The sequence below is a fragment of the Marmota marmota genome, unplaced genomic scaffold (assembly GCF_001458135.2).
Source record: "Marmota marmota marmota unplaced genomic scaffold, marMar, whole genome shotgun sequence".
NCBI lineage: Eukaryota > Metazoa > Chordata > Mammalia > Rodentia > Sciuridae > Marmota > Marmota marmota.
This window is the reverse complement of record NW_026000057.1, coordinates 24,982,349-25,001,290: the sequence shown is the minus strand read 5'-3', so window position 1 is coordinate 25,001,290 and position 18,942 is coordinate 24,982,349. Positions and strand designations below refer to the sequence as shown.

The following is an 18,942-nucleotide window of genomic DNA, read 5'->3' as shown; positions in this document are numbered from 1 at the left end:
TATATTAGGATTCCAAAATAACTCTGGTAGCATGTTACTTTAAGGATAATAATAAAATAGCCATATTTACTGTGCCATGTGTTATGCTAAGAATATTACTTTAAGTATAATAAGACATTAAATGTGTTTGCTACCATAAATTGGTAGATTGACAATTTAATATCCAGGGTCATATTTTTTATTCATGATTATAAGGTTTACATGTACTATTCTATCATAAATACAATTATCTCATACAGAAAGTGTATTCAGAAACATGACCCCTTATTAACTCTGAAGCTATCAGTGCATCTAACAAAACTATATGATGTCCTATGCTCCAAAACCTGAAACTTTTTGAGCATCAACCTGGAGCATTTTGTATTTCATTTTTTCAGATTAGGGTTGTTCAACCAGTAAGTTTTATGCAAATATTCTGAAATTTGAAAAACTCCAAAGTCTGAAACTATTCTGGTCCCAAGCATTTCAGATAAGGAATACTCAACCTGTAGTATTTTTTAAATTATATTCATTCATTAAAAAGTACTCACTAGTAGTGAAAAGATAGTAGCAATAAAGCATGCTATATTATAATAAAGGTACAGAATTATAATAAAGGTGTGAATTCTTGGTGTAAGCAAATTAATTTTCCACTCAATGGAATAGTACTTGTTGAACATTTCAAACTATTTTGAACCTGCTGTAGAAACAGAAATTTAGCAAAATAAGAACCCAAATGGTCAGATCAGATGACATAGAGTCAACATCTAAAGCTCACATGATAGGACAATATCTTTGATCTCACTGTGACTCATCTGTTTTTTTTAGACAAAATTTTTACAAAACATTCATTATATTCTATGATATATGTTTTTCTCCATAGAAGATGCAAACCCATGTATCTTTAAGATCTACTTCAAAACACTCTGCTTTGAATTCTTCATTGGTCCACTGATTCTGAGCACTTCAATTTCATTTTGGGTCATTGCCAAAACCCAGGAACACTAGCCCCTATTCATAGAATAAAATCCTAATAATTACAATTAGCATACATAATTATAATTACTTGTATAAATTTCTACTTCTTTTTCATCTGCCAGCTTTGAAGGTTGAGAATATGTTTTTTCTTTGAGTCCTGAGCACTTAGTACAATGACTATTATTACATATTATAAATTCAATTAATATTTGCTGAAATAAATCACATTCAAAATAGCATACTAGAGTGAAAGATGTTGAAAGGGGAGGTGGCAGCAGTAATTATAAAAAGTGGGAGCTGTCTGATAGCAAATAAAATGATGAAAATCAGATAAGAGAACTCAAAGCATATTGAGTGAAGGAGAAAATAATTATGTTCTCAGCAATGCCTCATGGTATCATTGTATTAAAGCACATAAAATAACACATTTTGTATAATGATCATCTGGGATTAAAATGTTCTGTTCATAAAGACAGGAAATGTGTAATGCTAGAGGAAAAAGCTTTAGGTATATGGAGAGATATAAAAGTTACCTGATGGTAGCACAAAACTAAAACATTACTAAGCCATTATTGGCCATAGCTAGTGCAAAACAAAACATTGCATCTCTGGTTTATATAAGAATAAAGAGAAAAATGCTCATTTTTCAGGCACTCAGGTTTATAGAAACACCTTAAAGATGATAAAGCTGTAAGGTATTGCTACATTTGACAATCCTGAAAAGAAACTGTTCCATAATACATGGCTCCTTTAAAACTACTCGGAAGTATTTGGAGTTTATCTCTATGTGCTGTGCTAGCCCTACTCTGCATTATGTTAAATCTTATTTCACATGGTGAATTTAACAAAAGAAACAATGGTTATGTGGCTTAATAAATTTAGTTCCTTGATCTCATCTTTGTCACAATATAAAAGCATTTATGATATTTTCAGATGAATTTCACTCTTTAAATTTTATGGCTAAACATTACTCAGTGTATTCACCCATACCCTGGTAAAGAGTGCTACTTTCATTTTCAGTGAATAAAATAACAGTGACTTATTTTCATGGCAACTTGGTGACAGATGGAATGGTTTATCCTAGGAATCTGGACTCTTGAGGCCACTGCTCTCTATGAAACCCATCTGCAGACTTCTCTTTTGATCATTTAAGCCCATAAAAGGTACTTCATGTAAGAATTCTGCTTCTTCAAAGGAGGTAAAGAAAAATCTTCTCCATAGGTGGTGCCTTCTGGTTATCACTAAAGCCTTGAAGAGCACAGGTTTTGGAAAAAAGAAAATCTTATATCAGGTACCTGGATGCACTTGGTCAAATGGTTCCACTATCTAGTGGTCATGACTAGCATTAGCTTGTCTCTGTCCTTAAAAATCAGTTTAAGCACAACATTTCTTTCAAGAAACCTTCCCTTTCACTTTCCAGTTTGATTTAGATGCTATTTTCTATTCTTCTTAAAAATCCATGCACACCTCTGGCTTAACTCTTCCCATGACATACTGAATTGCTTTATTTATTTTTCGTTTCAATCAGTTGGAATAAGTTAATCAGAGGCAAGGGCCAATTTATTTGTCTTTGTATTTCTAGATTCTAGGAAAGAGACTATCACATACTAGGTTTTCAATGGATGTTTGTTCAGTTAGTAAACTACTGACTGTTGAATGAAAACTTTCTATTTTCATTATAAACAAAAGGATACTTGATATCAACCTGAAATTTGACAATCATCTGAAGAAGGGTTGTAATGTTTAAAAATAATTTCATAAAGATTTTGTTTTTGTCCTTTCTTACAATGCTGCAGGTTCACTTTCCAAAGTAGTTGGGTTTTTGTTTGTTTGTTTATTTTAGTTTCTGAAAACTGCTATTAGGAAGACATTCCAATCATCTGGGAAACTATTTGGTCTTGCTGTTTTCATGACCTTATTCAGGTGAGATCCAGGAAGATCTCAAATGAGGATAAAAGTGCCTAAAAACCAAGGTCATTAATGCAGCAGGAAAGCCATATCATCATAGAGCACTTAAAAGTGCTTTGGCTTTACCTCTGCTGTCCTCTGAACTTACCTTATAACTGCCACCACATAACTAACTCAACAAACAGTACTTATTAAATGCTTCCATATGCAGGGCACTGTTGTAAGTGCTTGTAATATTTATTGCACTCTTCAATTTGACCAAATTTAGTATAATGATACTCTGAACTCCATCTTCCCTTAAATCTCCTTAAATGCTTACATACATGAAAGATAAGACTGCCACAATATATATCATACTGTATATTGCTTACTTTTCAGTTTTTATTTTCCATCTGTGAGCTCCTTTGGGGAAGGGATTACACATTAATTCACTGTATCCCAAGTCCAAATTCAATAAAAGTTCAACAGAGGGAGCCCAAATTGGTCGAGTTAATAAAACTGTGTTTACCAGCATAAAACTAGTATGAAATGTTGAATCAGACCAATGTTCACAATGAAGATTAGTAGAAAAAAACTAAAAGATAATATTAGGAAAAGAAGTATATTATTTCAAATAGACTTTACTGACCATGTATTATATTCAAGGATATTTGGGGAAATAAAACATAAGGCATACCTGCCTTTCAGGAACTTATGATCAATTGAGGAAATGTACATAGGTATTCTGCTAAAACACTGCTATGGATTGAATGTTCCCTTCACAATTCTTATTAACATTTAATTGTCATTATGACATTATTAAGAAGTGGGACCCCGAAGAGCTGATTAGGTCATGGATGGATATCATTGAGGGGGAAGATTAGCTATCACAGGAATAAGTTCCTGATGGAAAGAATGAGTTCAACCTGATTTTCTCTCTTACCCTTGGGTTCAATTACTCTTCTGACATATTATGACACAGGCTGAAGGCCCTCGCCAGCAGCCTGTACCTTGCTCTTGGACTTCCAAGCCTCCAGAGTTGTGAACCAAATAAACTTGCATTGCTTATAATTTATTCAGTCTGTCGTATTCTGTTATAGCAGCAAAAAAGATTCCCTCTGATAGTATGGTAAGGCTGAATAAATGCAGATGAAGTGACTTCCAGGAAGAAGCCATCTAAGAGCTACATTTTAAAATCAGAATAATATTTCTTTTTAATTTTTATTTGTTCTAATTAGTTATACATGACAGTAGAATTCATTTGGTACATTGTACACATATGGAGCATAACTTCTCATTCCTCTGGCTGTACATGGTGCTGAGTCATACCAGAAGTATACTATATATTTCTTATGGGTAAAGAAAACAGGTAGCTTAGGAAGGAGTAGTAGAAAGCATGGTGATATGTAAATTCTTAATTTTTTTTCAGGAACATTGGAAGTATCCCCCAAATTGGCCTGGCTAAGGAGAGATGTGGCCAGTCTAGCAAATGAAGCTGTAAACCTAAGAAGATACAGACAAAGTATGGACTAGCCAAGCAACTTAATGAATGTAAAATGTACAGCAGTTCAAATAATTAAAATTGACTTTGAAAGTAGTTCATTGGCATCTAACTTACGTGCCCAGAGGAACAACATTTTGAGGTGCTGGGGCATGCTGGGTGGGAAAAAGATCTCACTGTAGTATGTGCACTGGTTTTGTGAGCAGAATGCAGGATGGAGGTATACAAAAGGCCCACCTTAAAGAGAGCTGAAGGCTGTCCCCTTCCAAAAATATGCAGAATGAATGAAGGAAGGACACTACCCACATTCAGCAATAATTTATTTAGAGTAAACAGATATTTAGGGAAGAGATTATAAATTAGTAATTTTGGAGAATGACAAGAGGCCAATGAATCAGAATAGTACAGACCCAGAAAGAGAGTTAACGTAAAGGACAAGTTGCTTTGATGAACATGTAAACTGGATGGCATGTGAGAGGGGTTCCCTTTTCTAGGTGTTTAATTAGAATTTATTTAATAAATTTCAGTCTTAGAAATGTTTTAGGAACTAATTCATATAGTGCTATAAGAAACCCCACACCTACTTTCATGAAAGTTATGATAAACATCATTTATGAAGCACTTATATATTATATTTCATTTTATTTTACTTTACTGAAATCTATGTTTTAGGTACCTTATATCTGTTCTTTTGTGTATTCTTCACAACTTTAACTTAAACATTATATTTGACAATCCTTATGATACAGAATAAGAAATTGAGCCTCTGAAGGACTGAGTTAGCACCAAGATCATGTAGCAGAGGCGGGTCTAACAGAAATCAGGTGAACTCCATTGTCTCAAAAGTCCCATGTTCAAATTTTCTCTTCCAATCTCCTTATTTTCAGGTGCCCCCATCCCCAAATGGTGTTCCTACATGGTTCCCATCTCATCGTATGGCACTTTCCCCTTCTAGCTGTTCAGAATTGGACTGAGGCTCAACTGTTCCCATTTGCTCAAACCCCACATCCAGTCTTAGCAAATTCGGTCTTACCCATTCAGAACCACACCATGCTTCCTATGCCCTTTCTTGTTGCCCTTATGGTCCAGGTCATCATCAAGTATCAGTAGCCTCCTGCCTCTGTGTTGTCCACTATAAAACACGGTGGTCTTTTTAGATTTCAGTTCAGATAGCATCACTCCTCTGCTCAAAATTTTCTAGTGCCTTCCTTTCGCTCAGAAGCCAAGTCCCAACATTGACTTACGAAGCTGTGTGTGACACAGCGACCCTGACGACTCCTCTTCTCGCTCTCTGTGCCCTGCCTCCTTGCTGTTCCTTAGGCATGTATGGGGCTCCCACCTGGGGCTTTTACATTGCACTTCCTTCTGTCTGGAATATTCCTGTCCTGCTGTGTATGTGGCTTGCTTCTTCATCACTGCAGGTTTTTGCTCACATGTCCCTTATTAGAGGGTTTATCCTTGACTCCTATTATGAGCTGCTGACTCACAGCTCACCCCTACACATTTCCCTCTACCTGGCATTGTTGTCCTTTGTGGTGCTCAAATTTAGGTTTTGTAAAAGCAGGATGCTTTTGAACAGAGGTATCTTTTAAAGCCAGGTGATGTAAGAAAAAGATTATTGCATATAGTATAGATTAACACAGTTTCTCACATTTTCTCATTGAGATAGCAGACGTAACTACTTTTCATATGAGAACATTTTCAAATAAGCCCACCAATACTTTAGAGATTTAAATTGCCTTCTTGAAATATAGGAATCAGGGAACTGAGAAGATAATCTTTTTCTAGCCATGAATTAAATAATGAGTGATGATACATCCATACCACCCATAGACTAAGATCTACAGAAAGCTTTTCTCATCATGGGGCATTTCCTGGTCCTTATACCGTGTTATGTCATTTAGCTTCTTTATATTACAGTAGCTCTTTGCCTGTACTGTATGGCTTTTTCTTCATAGGCATATTATATTCATAGACGTACACAATACATAAGAATATGTGTATGGGTAAATGTATTTTCTGGCACAGTGCCTTCTCTCTTGAGCCATTTACACAGGGAAGGTGCTGCAATGCAAAGTGCTGTTCTTGATTTTTTTTTTTTTTTGGTACTGGGGATTGAATTTAGGGGCACTTAATCACTGAGCCATATCCCCAGCCCTTTTTTGTATTTTATCTAGAGACAGGGTCTCACTGAATTATTGAGGCTGGTTTTGAACTCATGATCCTCCTGCCTCAGCCTCTTTTCTTTTTAAAAAAATTTTACTGCCTCAGCCTCTTGAGCTGCTGGGATTACAGGCATGCACCACTGGACAAAGTGCTATTCTTACAGAGCACCATAGTATGGTCCACCCTAGGAAGGCAATGTTCTTGTTTCAGATGCAGTGTAGCTGAGTGGAGTGAATACCATGGGAATCTTGCTCTGCTTTTGCTCTCAAGGGTTTTCACCCTTGGTGTGTGTGTGTGTGTGTGTGCGTGTGTGTGTGTGTGTGTGTGTGTGTTTATGTGGAGCTCTAGCAGCCAAAATTCTACTCTTATCAGATTTGGGGAGAAGAAGGCATTACATTAGCAGATGGGATACCTCAAGAGGACTCCTCATAAACACCTTAACCCCATACTTGTGTGAAACATTGAAGGGGGGGCGGAGGCCCTATGCTGTTTTATGGGGCCTGAACTTAAAGTTCCTATTGATGATGAGGCCTTGCTCGCGCTCCCCAGTTGGTGAGGCCTAGAGAAATTTGGGTTTTAGTACTGTGAGAACATAACTCTATGGTAAAACTCAGAATTAGAGGTAACATCACACTAAACTGCCCGTTTCAAAGTTTGCCTGGTGTTTGTTCCATTTATCTGTGGTTGTCTGTGGCAACCCACTGAAGTACAATGAGTTCACTTGATATCTGTTTGGGCGCAGAGAGAAACATGCTTGCAAGGGACCTGCCTTCCATTAATGGAGATTGCTTCTTTATTTAGGATTTAAACAAGCTGTGTCTTCTCAGTTAGTTAAATGAAACATTTCATGTTTTGTGGGCAGTTTAGCTAGAATCTAATTGTTTTGTTTTCTAAAGAAAAAGCACTAGTTTTCCTTCATGAAGGAGTAGTTTGATTTGGTACTATTGGATAAAGAAATTAAAGAGAAAACAACACCTTTTTGTGGGTGAGTAGGGTTTTTAAAAAGCATTTTTATTTTGATTGTCTAATATCAACTCCCATGCTACTAAAAACATTGCTGTCAACATAAAAAATGAAGAGATTCACCATTCTTCTCTTTCCAAGACAACTTGAAAACACCCCGCTGCCTTTTTCCAATTAGCTTTCTAGCGTTGCTGAGCTCAAGCCCTGACTCTCAATGTTTATTTATGTGTTTCAAAGACATGTTCTCAGGTGCTTTCTTCAGGAGCAGAATAGGTAAAGCTTACTCTACTGAAGAAAAAAAAAAAAATAAAAGGAAAGCCTGAAAACTCCATGAGATTTTTAAATTTATTTGACAAATATTTATTAAGTATCTGTAGGGAGCACAACTACAAATAAAACAGCAGTAATCCCTGCATACTGTGGGAAGGATATAGACAAAAAAATGCAAATATAATATTTATAGGATGGTGCCAGTGCTTTTAAGAACCATAAAGCAGGGAAGGGGATCTAGAGAGTAGGACTAATGTTGGGAAGGACAGGTTCATAAGTAGGCTGGTCGCTGATGGCCTTAATGAGAAGATGATATTTTAGTAAATAACTCAAAGAGATGAGGGAGTAAGTTTTTTGGGTGTCTAGTAAAAGAACAAGAGCTTTTTAGGTGGAGGAAAACAAGCAACGTGGTCTTGAGGCAGGAATCTGCCTAGGATGTTCCATAATCAACGAGAAAGCCAGGATGGCTGGAGCAGAAGCAGCAGAGGGGAGACTGGAAGAAACTGAGACCAGAAACTCTGTGGAAAGGGCTGGAAAGATTGGGAGCCCAGATAATGTGGGACCACTGAGGTAACTTTTCCTCTGATACTAAAGGGGAAAGTCACTGGGGAGCTCTGAACACAGCCAAGCCATCATCTCACTTAGGTTTTATGAGGATCACTCTTGCTGTCTTGTTGAGGGTAGGGAGTGAGAGTGAAAGCAGGAAGCCATCATCTGTGACTGACTATACAGCTGATCCTTATTATTCACAACAGTGATTCCCCATAAAATTACTGTGAATCCTTGAATTAGCAAATACTCAACCATTGCACCTGGGAGAGACGCAGGATTAGATTCCCGTGAGCCTTTGGCTATAACATTTCATCCGCAGATCGATATATACCTTGTTTATGCATGTTTCTGTTTAAAGATGCCTTATGTAATATATACTGTGGATTCACCAACATTGAACTCATGGTCAATAGCACTATAACTCAGGATTGAATTGACTTATTTAGCATATATATTTTCTCCTAAAGATGCACCATAGCCTTTTTGCACTTAAGGAATACAAGAAAACACTTCAGCCCTATTAAGTGCCATTTTAAATAGTTAAATCTCTCTCTCTCTCTCTCTCTCTCTCTCTCTCACACACACACACACACACACACACACACACTTAAAAAGGCAAAACAAAACAAAACAACAAAAAAACCATGACATTAAGTAGTCTCAAAAAAAGGACATTTATTTACTGAATAAGAATGGAATGGTAGACTGTCCCTGCTATAATTTGGATCTTAAGTGTTCCCCGCAAGGTTCAAGTATTAGAGGCTTGGTCCCCAGCTTGGTGTTATTGAAAGGAAGCAAAAACTTTAAGAGGTGAGTCTGGTAGGAGGGCTTTAAGTCATTGGGGGCATGATCTCAAAGGGGATTATGGAACCTGAGTCTCTTCCTGTAAGAGTAAAAGAAATTGAAGTTAAAGTGTAAAAGTCCGGGTGTTGTAAAGTTTCTAAGCTGCAAAGCCTGAGTTAAAATGTAAAGGACCAGGTATTGTTAAGTTCCTATGCTACACCCAAAACCTGAAATTCCTGTAGCTGTTAAAACAATTCCCGGGACTGTCCAGTGGATAAATAACCTGGACCCTGTGCAGTTTGGCACGTAGGCATTCAGGGCCCAAACCAATCAGTTTGAATGTACCCCCCCTTCCCGCCTGACCTGTTCCCGCCAATGAATGTACTAATCATGTCTAAGAATTGTTGTTTGATTTTCCCGCAGTGTATGGTGATTTGTTAAAGGAGACTGTGATGTATGTAAAGTCCCCGCCCTCCCCAAAAAGTGTACTTAAGCACTGCTAAACCCCTGCTCGGGGCTCTGGGCCGCTCTCCCTTGTTGAGTGAGCACGGAGCCCCAGGGCGCTGGATTCTCAATAAACCCCCTTCTGCCGTTGCATGAGTCTCTTGGTGGTCTCTTCCTCTGTCTTTCGCCGGACCCTTACATTCCCTCTTTTTCTCTTTTGCTATCTGGCCATGAGGTGAGCAGTTTTGCACTTGTTTATGCTCCCTCAATGAGGTGTTGCTACGGGACAGATTGAAACTCTAAAACTGTGAGACAAAATATGCCGCAGTCTGGCTGGGCACAAAATCAGAGCCACTCACCGCCTTGTAGATTCAAACAGCAACTCTTTATTCCCGACTCTCACCGACACTCTACACGCACGTTCTGGGAAAATACATTCCCTCCACGTACCAATTCTCTCAGAACCCCTCAAGAACTCAATGGGAACTCAACGAGTGGGCGCCTGAGGCAGCAGGATATGCCCTATTCTCAGCAGGATCCACCCTAAACCTGGAGCCACCCTAATCCAGCAGGATCCACCCTAAACCTGGAGCCACCCTAATCCAGCAGGATCCACCCTAAACCTGGAGCCACCCTAATCCCTGAGCAGGGTCACCTTTCTGAACAATTTCAACCCAAAAATGACATGCGTCCAACTTGGCTATGGCTCTCAGCAAAAATAAACCTTTTTTATTTATAAATTGATTCTCTGAGGTATTTGTTATAGTAACATGGAGGTGACTAAAACAGCCAGCTTATTTGACTTCAACTGGAAACTTGAGCATCAGGCAACTCAAATTTTCAACACAATGTACACGTCTGAAAATGGATTATGAAAGTGAAGTAAGTATTTATTTCAGGGTAACAAATAATTTTTAGCAAACAAGCAAATTCTCAAATGCAGAATTGTGAAGAGTGAGGATTGATTATAATATTTTGTTGGTGAGCAATTCTCCATTTTATTTCTGTATGTCTTGTGACAGCTTTTGTCTGGGACACATCAAGGATGTTTTTATGGCCAATTGATATGGAAAAGAGTTTGTACCTTTCTTTAGATCATAGGGTAGATTTTTTTTTTCCCTCACTGAATAATAGAGATGATGTGTCCCTCTGGACAATATTTGGACAGGTTTTTTTTTTTAGCAGTCTCTGTTTGGATTTGGGTTTCTAAACCCACATTGTGAGCAGAATCCATCTGGGTCTGCCTCTACATTACCAACAGCAGATTTGGGAACAAGCAGAACTGGGGAAACTAAGAGCTCATGCTGTCTGCTGTGCTCTGAGTAAGAAAGACTCAGGAGTCTCCTGTCTTCTGCCAACAATTTATGAAACAGTGGCAGGCTAAATTGGTAGCTTGAAAGTAGGATAAAAATCTCAGATCTTCACAATTCTTGAGATCTATTTACCTGTCTCATTTTTAAGATAGTTTAAAAAACTTTTGCTTACACCTTAGAGGGCAGATTCATGACTACTAAGTCCATTTGATAGAGGATTTCTCATTTTGTTTTTAATAGGAGTTCCCACTAAAATAATAAAATAAGTTATGTACTCTGCAATCATTTCTAATGCACACATATCCCCTTGAATTAAAGTATTTCTCTTACTTTTTCCCCCCTCTATAAAGTTACAGAATGTTCTTTCTTCTGACATCAAACACTTATAGTTTAAAACTTCTTTAGGTGACTACATGTATCTACTGGCAAGTCAAAATAACACCATTTAAGTGCAGTTTCACTTAAAGAAATAGAGTATAATTTGAGAAATAACCATAATTTTACATATATAGGAGTTATTTTGACTGGGATAGCATTTGAACTGACACTAAAGCACTGAGAAAATGTAGCTAGAAATACAGGATTCCCCTGCTTTTCACATGAGAATACTCAGTTAGAAATAATTCATGTGTAACAGTGGTCCACTTTAGGCTTTGAATATAGCCCTAGCAGCTCTGCCAGGGCAACTTATTTTTAAAATGGACATTTCTTTTTCTTCCTTTCCCTGCTCCTCCCTAATCTCTCTCCCTCCCTAATCTTGGGGAAACAGGATTATTTTTCTTCCCTGTTTTAGGGAGCTTTATCTGTCCTTGAGCATACACCCACCACAAAAACAAGTAATCCAGACTTGGGGATATTACCAGAAGATCTCAGAAATGACTATCTCCCAAATTAACAAGTGAATTACAACTCCAGACAGAGAACACACGGAAGATAGCCTTTGAATCACTTCTTTAAAAGCTCCCTTGGTTCCTGCTGAATCACAGCCTTTGGGACAGGAGTCCTCTGTGTTTCTCCTTTGCTAGCAAAGCAATAAACCTCCTTTTCCTTTTTCTCAAAAAATCCTGTCTTCATTATTGAATTGGCATCAGGGACAGACAGAGCTTTTGGCAATATATGGATAATGTCCTTAAGTTCAATTCAAATTATTTGATTCCTCCTTTTTTTTTTTTAGGAGATCTTCAGAAAGGCCTCTAACCTTGGATCAGTGAAAAGAGTCCCTGTGTTTTATTTTTGAACTATTATCATAACAATGCTGGTATTCATGCTCAATACTGAGTCATAGGAGAGCCAGATTTTAAAGTAAATCAGAGATTCTTTTGCAAAAAGAGGGCATTAGAAACTTATTTTAAAATGATAATACTACAAAAGGGTCAGATCTTATATCTTGATAAGTTTTTCAATTTGAGAACTAGCTGCACATCGCCAGTACTGAGCTCTCCTAAGAGTGAAGTCTAATTTAAAATTTAAAAGAGGGAATGAAAATTCCTGCTGATGACTCAGCTAAGTTTGGGTCTGCACTCTGCCTGCTAAATCTTCATTATATCTCTTCTTTCTGATGTCTTATTCTAGTCTGTCAATCATTTAGTGCAAAGAAATTTATTACAAAAGACAAAAATCTAAAGTCTAGAAAAGGCAGTTTAATTTTCCATTCTTTTTAAGACCTGATATTTATCAAATTGAAATTTTCTTTCTCTTTTTTTATATCAGAACTTTTTATTTGTCAATTTGAGTTTCAGTACATATGTATGTTTTTTAAATGAAAAAAATCATGATATGATGACAATATCCAAAAAGTGTGCAGAAAATATTATTAGTAATTTGTGGGTGAATATGTAATCTGTGTTTCTCTTCTGCTCTCCACAAGCCAGGAAGGTGTGCTGACAATTTTAGAAACAAGCAGCATTCATTTGGCTCCATACCCACCCTATAAGTGTTGGACCTGTAGCTTCCGAACTTTCATTTTGGGGATCACCGCACAAGTTCTACATGAATTTTTGGATTTTGAGATGTCGTATGGCCCTTTCCCTCTAGTTTTCAGCATTACTTTTTCTTTGATTTTAAGGTTTTGCAAACTTTGGCAGCCTGATAAGTGTATCTCCTTACCTGGGCTATTGTGGCCACTGCTGCTAAAATGGTATGCTGGACTGTCTTCCTGGTGCTGGGTTGAAGCTAGTGCTGGACTGGCTCAGCCTTTATGCCTGTTAGGACCTGTTTCAATGCCTGCTCTAAGGACCTGGAGACTCCATCATAGTGTGGAGAATACCTTATCCACGAGGCCATTCTGTGTTAACTGATACCAGTTGTGTTAGCTTGTACTCTCAAGTTCTTTCACAAATTTTTGTTAAAAATAGTTGTCTGAGTTGCTTTTTTTCAGTTTCTCTGTTTAAAAAAAAAATCACAGGAAGCAGAGATATGAAAAATTGTGCTCTATATGTGTAATAAGAATTTTAATGCATTCCACTGTCATATATAAATTAAAAAAATCACAGGAGATTGAGCACTATGAAATAATAAAATATCCTGCTGGGCCTGATAGTTCCGCCTGTAATCCCAGCAGCTCCGGAAGCTGAGAGGAGGATTGCAAGTTCAAAGCTAGCCTCAGCAAAGTGAGGTGCTAAGCAACTCAGTCAGACTCTGACTCTAAATAAAACATAAAATAGGGCTGGGGATATGGCTCAGTGGTTGAGTGTCCCTTAGTTCAATCCCTGGCATGTACTCTCCCCCCACCAAATAAAAATAAAAATAAAATAAATGTCCTAATGATGAGGTCATTGCTTTTCCACAGAATATACACATCCACCATGACTAATTATTTCTCTAGAGGCAACTTAGAATTTGAAGGCAATATAACCTAGGTGGCTTATTTCATGAGTCCTTAAAACTGGTAATAGGGTGTGGTGGTTGAGAGCATGGACCCTGGAGCCATGTTATTGGGGTTTGTATACCAACTCCATTACTTACTACTCCTGTGATCTTGGGAAAGTCACTTAAAACACTTGACCTCTTGGTAATCTCCAGTTCTTTCACCTATATATTCGTGAATGTAAAAAAAGGTAATATATGAAAAGGTTTTAGGATAGTATTTGGATATAGTACATCCTATATGGCCTTTGTTATTAAAAGTATTAAGGCATTATTATTTCAATATTAGATATAATACTGCTTTATTGATTACTGAATTCCCATAGTTTTATGTAGGCCATGCTTAGATATGCCTATTTAATTATTTCCTTTATCCACTTCTGAAACCTTTGCTCCACCCTAGTATATTGTCATAGCATTCCAATTACCTTCTAAAGTTGTTGGAATTAGTCTAACAGGTCAGTAGAAAATGATAGGGCTTAACTCATGCTCTAGGATTGACCAGAAATCACAAATCAATACTATCTTAAGATACAAGAGGCAAACATGAAGTTTTGTTTTCTGCTCCTGAAAATCCTGTCACTGTTGATGGAAGAAGGTAAGAGCAATAACCTTTTTGTGCAGGATCCCAATGGAAGTAGAAACGAATGGTCCATTTCAGCTTAACACTCATTCTGAAAAGGATCCAGGTCACTGACTCGGTACAAATGAAGTTCCTCTCTGCTTCAACTCAATTACTAATGAACATCTTGATTGCCCTCAAAAGTAAATTGGCAGCTGTATTAGGTTTTACAAGAAATTTGAACCTCAGGCAATCCAACTATAGATTTCTGTCCTGAATGTAGCTTCCAGATAGTCCCCCAAGGAAAGGCTTAAGTAGAACATTTTGAGTAAATATGCAACCACAGAAAACAAACAAATGAAAGCTAGTGCTTTGAGTGGAGTTCTTTGAAGTTAGGTTAGAGGTGACTGGATTTAGAGGAATCAACTTTTCCCCTTAAATTTGTGCTTGAGTCTTTGGTACACTGGGTATGAACCAAAGAATATGGATTTTTTCCACTTTTTTTTAAATCCAGGAAAGACACTGTGGTAGTAGGTATTTATGTCCTATCAAACCAAATACTGCCACAACAGAGCACTTCTAGTTGAGAAAAACTCAAGTTTAGTGAGAACTCTTCATCTATAACCATGGTTCAAGGTCAATATACAGTTTCATATCAACATTCACTCTGTATTTGTTAAAACATGTACAATATTCTAAGTATTACATGTAATATATAATATTCTAAACACATTAAAGATTATAATTATTAAAAGTATTTAAAATCAGTTCCTACAAATGAAGCAGACGACAGAATTATAAAACATGTAAATGGAAAGGAATAAGAATATGAATGAAATATCACCTGAAGATAGGACTAACTAAAGAAGAATTCCTTATTCTTTTTTCTAGTTGTTGATGGACCTTTATTTTATTTATTTATATGTTGTACTGAGAATCAAACCCAGGGCTTCTCACAGGCTAGGCAACTGCTCTATCACTGAATTATAGCCCCAGCCTGAATGTCTTACTCTTTTTTAAAAAAAAAAAATATTTATTTTTTAGGTGTAGATGGACACAACACAACGCCTTTATTTTTATGTGGTGCTGAGGATCAAACCCAGGTCCTGCCCATGCTAGGCGAGTGCTCTACCGCTGAGCCACAATCCCAGCCCCAAATTTCCTACTCTTATGTAGGTATTATCAATATATACTCCTCTAGGTATAGCTACTCCATTTCCAGGCTTTCTATACCTACCTCAGGCCAGGGATGCTGACTGTGTATACCTATACAGATACCCTTTGTCTCCTGGGGCAGCAAGACATGTATGAAAAATCACACCTTCAAAACTATCCAAATACCAAATCAATCATGAGCTTGCCTGAAATAGTGGCCAGTGTAAAATGGTCCAAGAAACATTGAACTTCTCATAGGATAGTCTATTAAAATGACAGCTAGACTTAGTTGTCTCTCCTTATCGTAGCAGTCCTTTTGATACAGTAGTTATGAATCAAATATGGAGAGGGTAATGCACATTGAGAGCAAGTGGTGCAGTGACCAGTATGTGTGTATGGTTGTGTGCCTGAGTTTGTGTAGTGTGATGTGTGTTTGTGGATAAGGACTTTTATTTTGTAATTGCCAAATTTGTTAAAAATATCAAATCTCTGTTATTGGTGATTTGTTTTAAAATATCTGTGGTACAATTTCACTCTGCTTTATTGTTTTATTTGGTGAAAATACTTCAGGGTGATAAACAGGCTAAAGTTATTTTGTTTAGTAATTTAGACATAATCATCTGCAGTCATTCTAAGATGACATAATGACTTTGCAAATACAGTAGCTAAGATGATTAATAGAAATACATTATTTGATATATTTTAGGGTTTCATCTTGTCCTTCAATCTTTATGGTATTTGTTATTTTTAATGTCTCTATAGACTGTGGAATATAGTTTAGGTTAAAATATTTATTTCTTTGGAAAACAAATTTAAATAGTTTGCACCTAGACAGAATATATGTATTCTTTCTAACACACTAACTAGGAAGGGAAATACTTTACTAGAATGACTTTTCCAGTAAACATTTCATTTTTTTTTTTCAGGGATAACTAACTTCCAGGATCAATTATTTTTTTAATTGTAAAATTAAATTGATATTCTAATAAAATTGCTAATCTTTTAAATTTAGTGGATGCACTGAAGATATAGACTTAAAATACTTTAATAATATATTCTGCATACCTTCTGAATAATTATTTTTTAATTTAAAAGTCTCAAGATTTATTTTAATATCCTAAAAGGTATGGCTTTTAATGGAAAACTTATTTATGAATATGGAAATTATGCAAATGAAAATGTTTCTCAAAATTTTCAAAGTATTTTTTGACCTCTATCAGTATATATTTCATTGTAATTACTTTCCTAACTGTAAATCTAGAGTTTGCTATTAGTCAGATAGTACATAAAGAATCAATATGCACCAAAAACTCATTAATATTTGTAAGAAGTTCATGATGCTGAGTGGGTGAGACAATGAGGGACTTAAAACAATTTAATCTGCCTAAAGTTTTGTAAGTATAATTTTAACATTTCACTATAAGGATTCAAGTAGAATTAAAAGGGCCACCCTTCATTTGGGGGCTTTAAGTAGTATTAAGATTAAACCTAGTATCTTTAGAAATAATTAAATCTTATTTCTGGAAGTAAAGCAAGCAATTTATGTCCTAGGTTTTTTTCTTTTTAAGTTTAATTTTTTTTTCTAATTTTGATAATTATTCTTCATATTTTTGTCAAAGAAAACTGGGTCTTCCAAACTGTAGGTCTGTTAGATGGATATTTTATATTTTTAGTGATTTCTGAATATTATTTTAGAAATATATGTTGAGGAATGTATGAAGAGAGGTAAATTCATAAAGTCATATAATTACTCAAAAAGGAAAAGCAACACAATTTAGCTTTTTCTGTTTTTCTGATCTACATTAATAAAATCCTTCAGATTTATGTATTTTATTAATTTAAAGAAGAGATTGGACATACTAATTATTATTGCTTATTTAAGTGACTCATCCTATGCTTTTTATAAGTCTTGAAATTTGAGTAATTCTAAAGAAGGACCATTCCTGTAGACATGATGGCTCCATGATTCTAATTTGATTTCTGTGGTACTTCTTTGGAGCACAGTTCGGAAGCATGTTAAGTTCAAAAGGTGGAGTGAACGGTGTGTAAAAGATCTTCTTTTGGGTGATATGCTTTTCAGTTTATCAAGAACAATAAAGAGGTAATGGGTCTGAAGGCCTGATTAGTTCCTCATAGCCTTTATTAAACTTATTTTTGGTCAAAGCATGTGTTTTTATTATGTCCTTTGTTGTTCAGTAGTGGATTTCATACCTAAATGTCTCTCAATGACAGCATTCATTAGCAGGGCCTATTAAAAATCCTTGATTACCAGAAGAGAAGTCTATAATATTCACTTATTCAATGACATTTGGGCAATGAAATTTTTCAATCAGCTTCTTATCATTTTTGAAAAACAACTTTATTACACTTTCTTCACAGGTTTTTAAAATTCTATATGGCTCTTTTATAACCCTACATTTTGCTGGCCTTTTAAAGCATCCATTTATATGCATTTATTCTATTTTTATTCCCTTGTATCTATTGTTTTATCAGGCAGTTTCAATATTCTGGTACTACATAAGCTTTTCCCCCTTACTCAGGCACTGTAGTCTGTAATAATAGCAATCAAGGCAGTTCATTCTGACAAATGTGTGTCAGAAAGAGCCTGCTGTGACTTTGAAATATTGAAAGTGACTGATAACATAATGTGTGAAGCATAATAAATGCATACAAATGGAAGTTTTAGCTGAGCAGTCAAAGTATGAACTAAATACAGTGTCAGAAGTCGGTCCTGAAAGCTCTCAGTGCCAGTGGTTACAATGGCAAATTACTAAATGCACTTTGCAAAAATGTTTTATGAATAAAGCAGTGACCAGAGCTTTATCATTTCTCTTTGTGCTTGGGCTCCCATAGGGAACACAATGAAGTGATGTTTCCTTAAATTTTTTTTCTTTTTTTATTTTTTGGCATGGAAAGTCACACATTGTTTAAGGAGAAGATAAAAGTAGTAAAGGGCAATTGGGAAATATGATAAGAAAAGGACATGATCACTAAATGTAGAACATGAAAAGCTGGCTGCTAGACAACCTGGGTTACAATAAATCCACTGATGTTAGTCTTCCCTCATCTGCAGTTTTGCTTTCGGCAGTTTCAACTATTCATGGTAAACGATATCCAAAATATTAAATGGAAAATTCCTGAAATAAATAATTCATAAATTTTAAATTATACCCCATTCTGAGTACTGTGACGAAATTTTATACCATCCTGCTCTGTCCTGACCACTACATGAATGATCCTTTTATTCAGTGTATCCATACTGTATATGCTACCTGCACATTAAGTCACTTAGTAACCATTTAAGGTATTAAGGTTGTTGTAATATCCAGGACTTATGTTCAAATAATTTTATTTTACTTAATAATAGCCCCAAAGCTCAAGAACAATGATACAAAGGAAGCATCAGGACATAAAACATGGAATGACAAATTAAGTTTTATACTATGTGGCAATGCTGCAGGGCATGTAGGGGGGAAAACATAGTATATATAGGGTTTGGTACTGTGGGTGGTTTCAGGTATCCA

At 36.1% G+C, this 18,942-nt stretch overlaps 1 protein-coding gene across 3 annotated transcripts in view; it reads right to left on the bottom strand.

The window, feature by feature from the left end:
• Grid2 (glutamate ionotropic receptor delta type subunit 2) overlaps positions 1-18,942 on the bottom strand; it is a 1,429,152-nt gene that overhangs the window by 123,235 nt on the left and 1,286,975 nt on the right. The window lies entirely within an intron of this gene.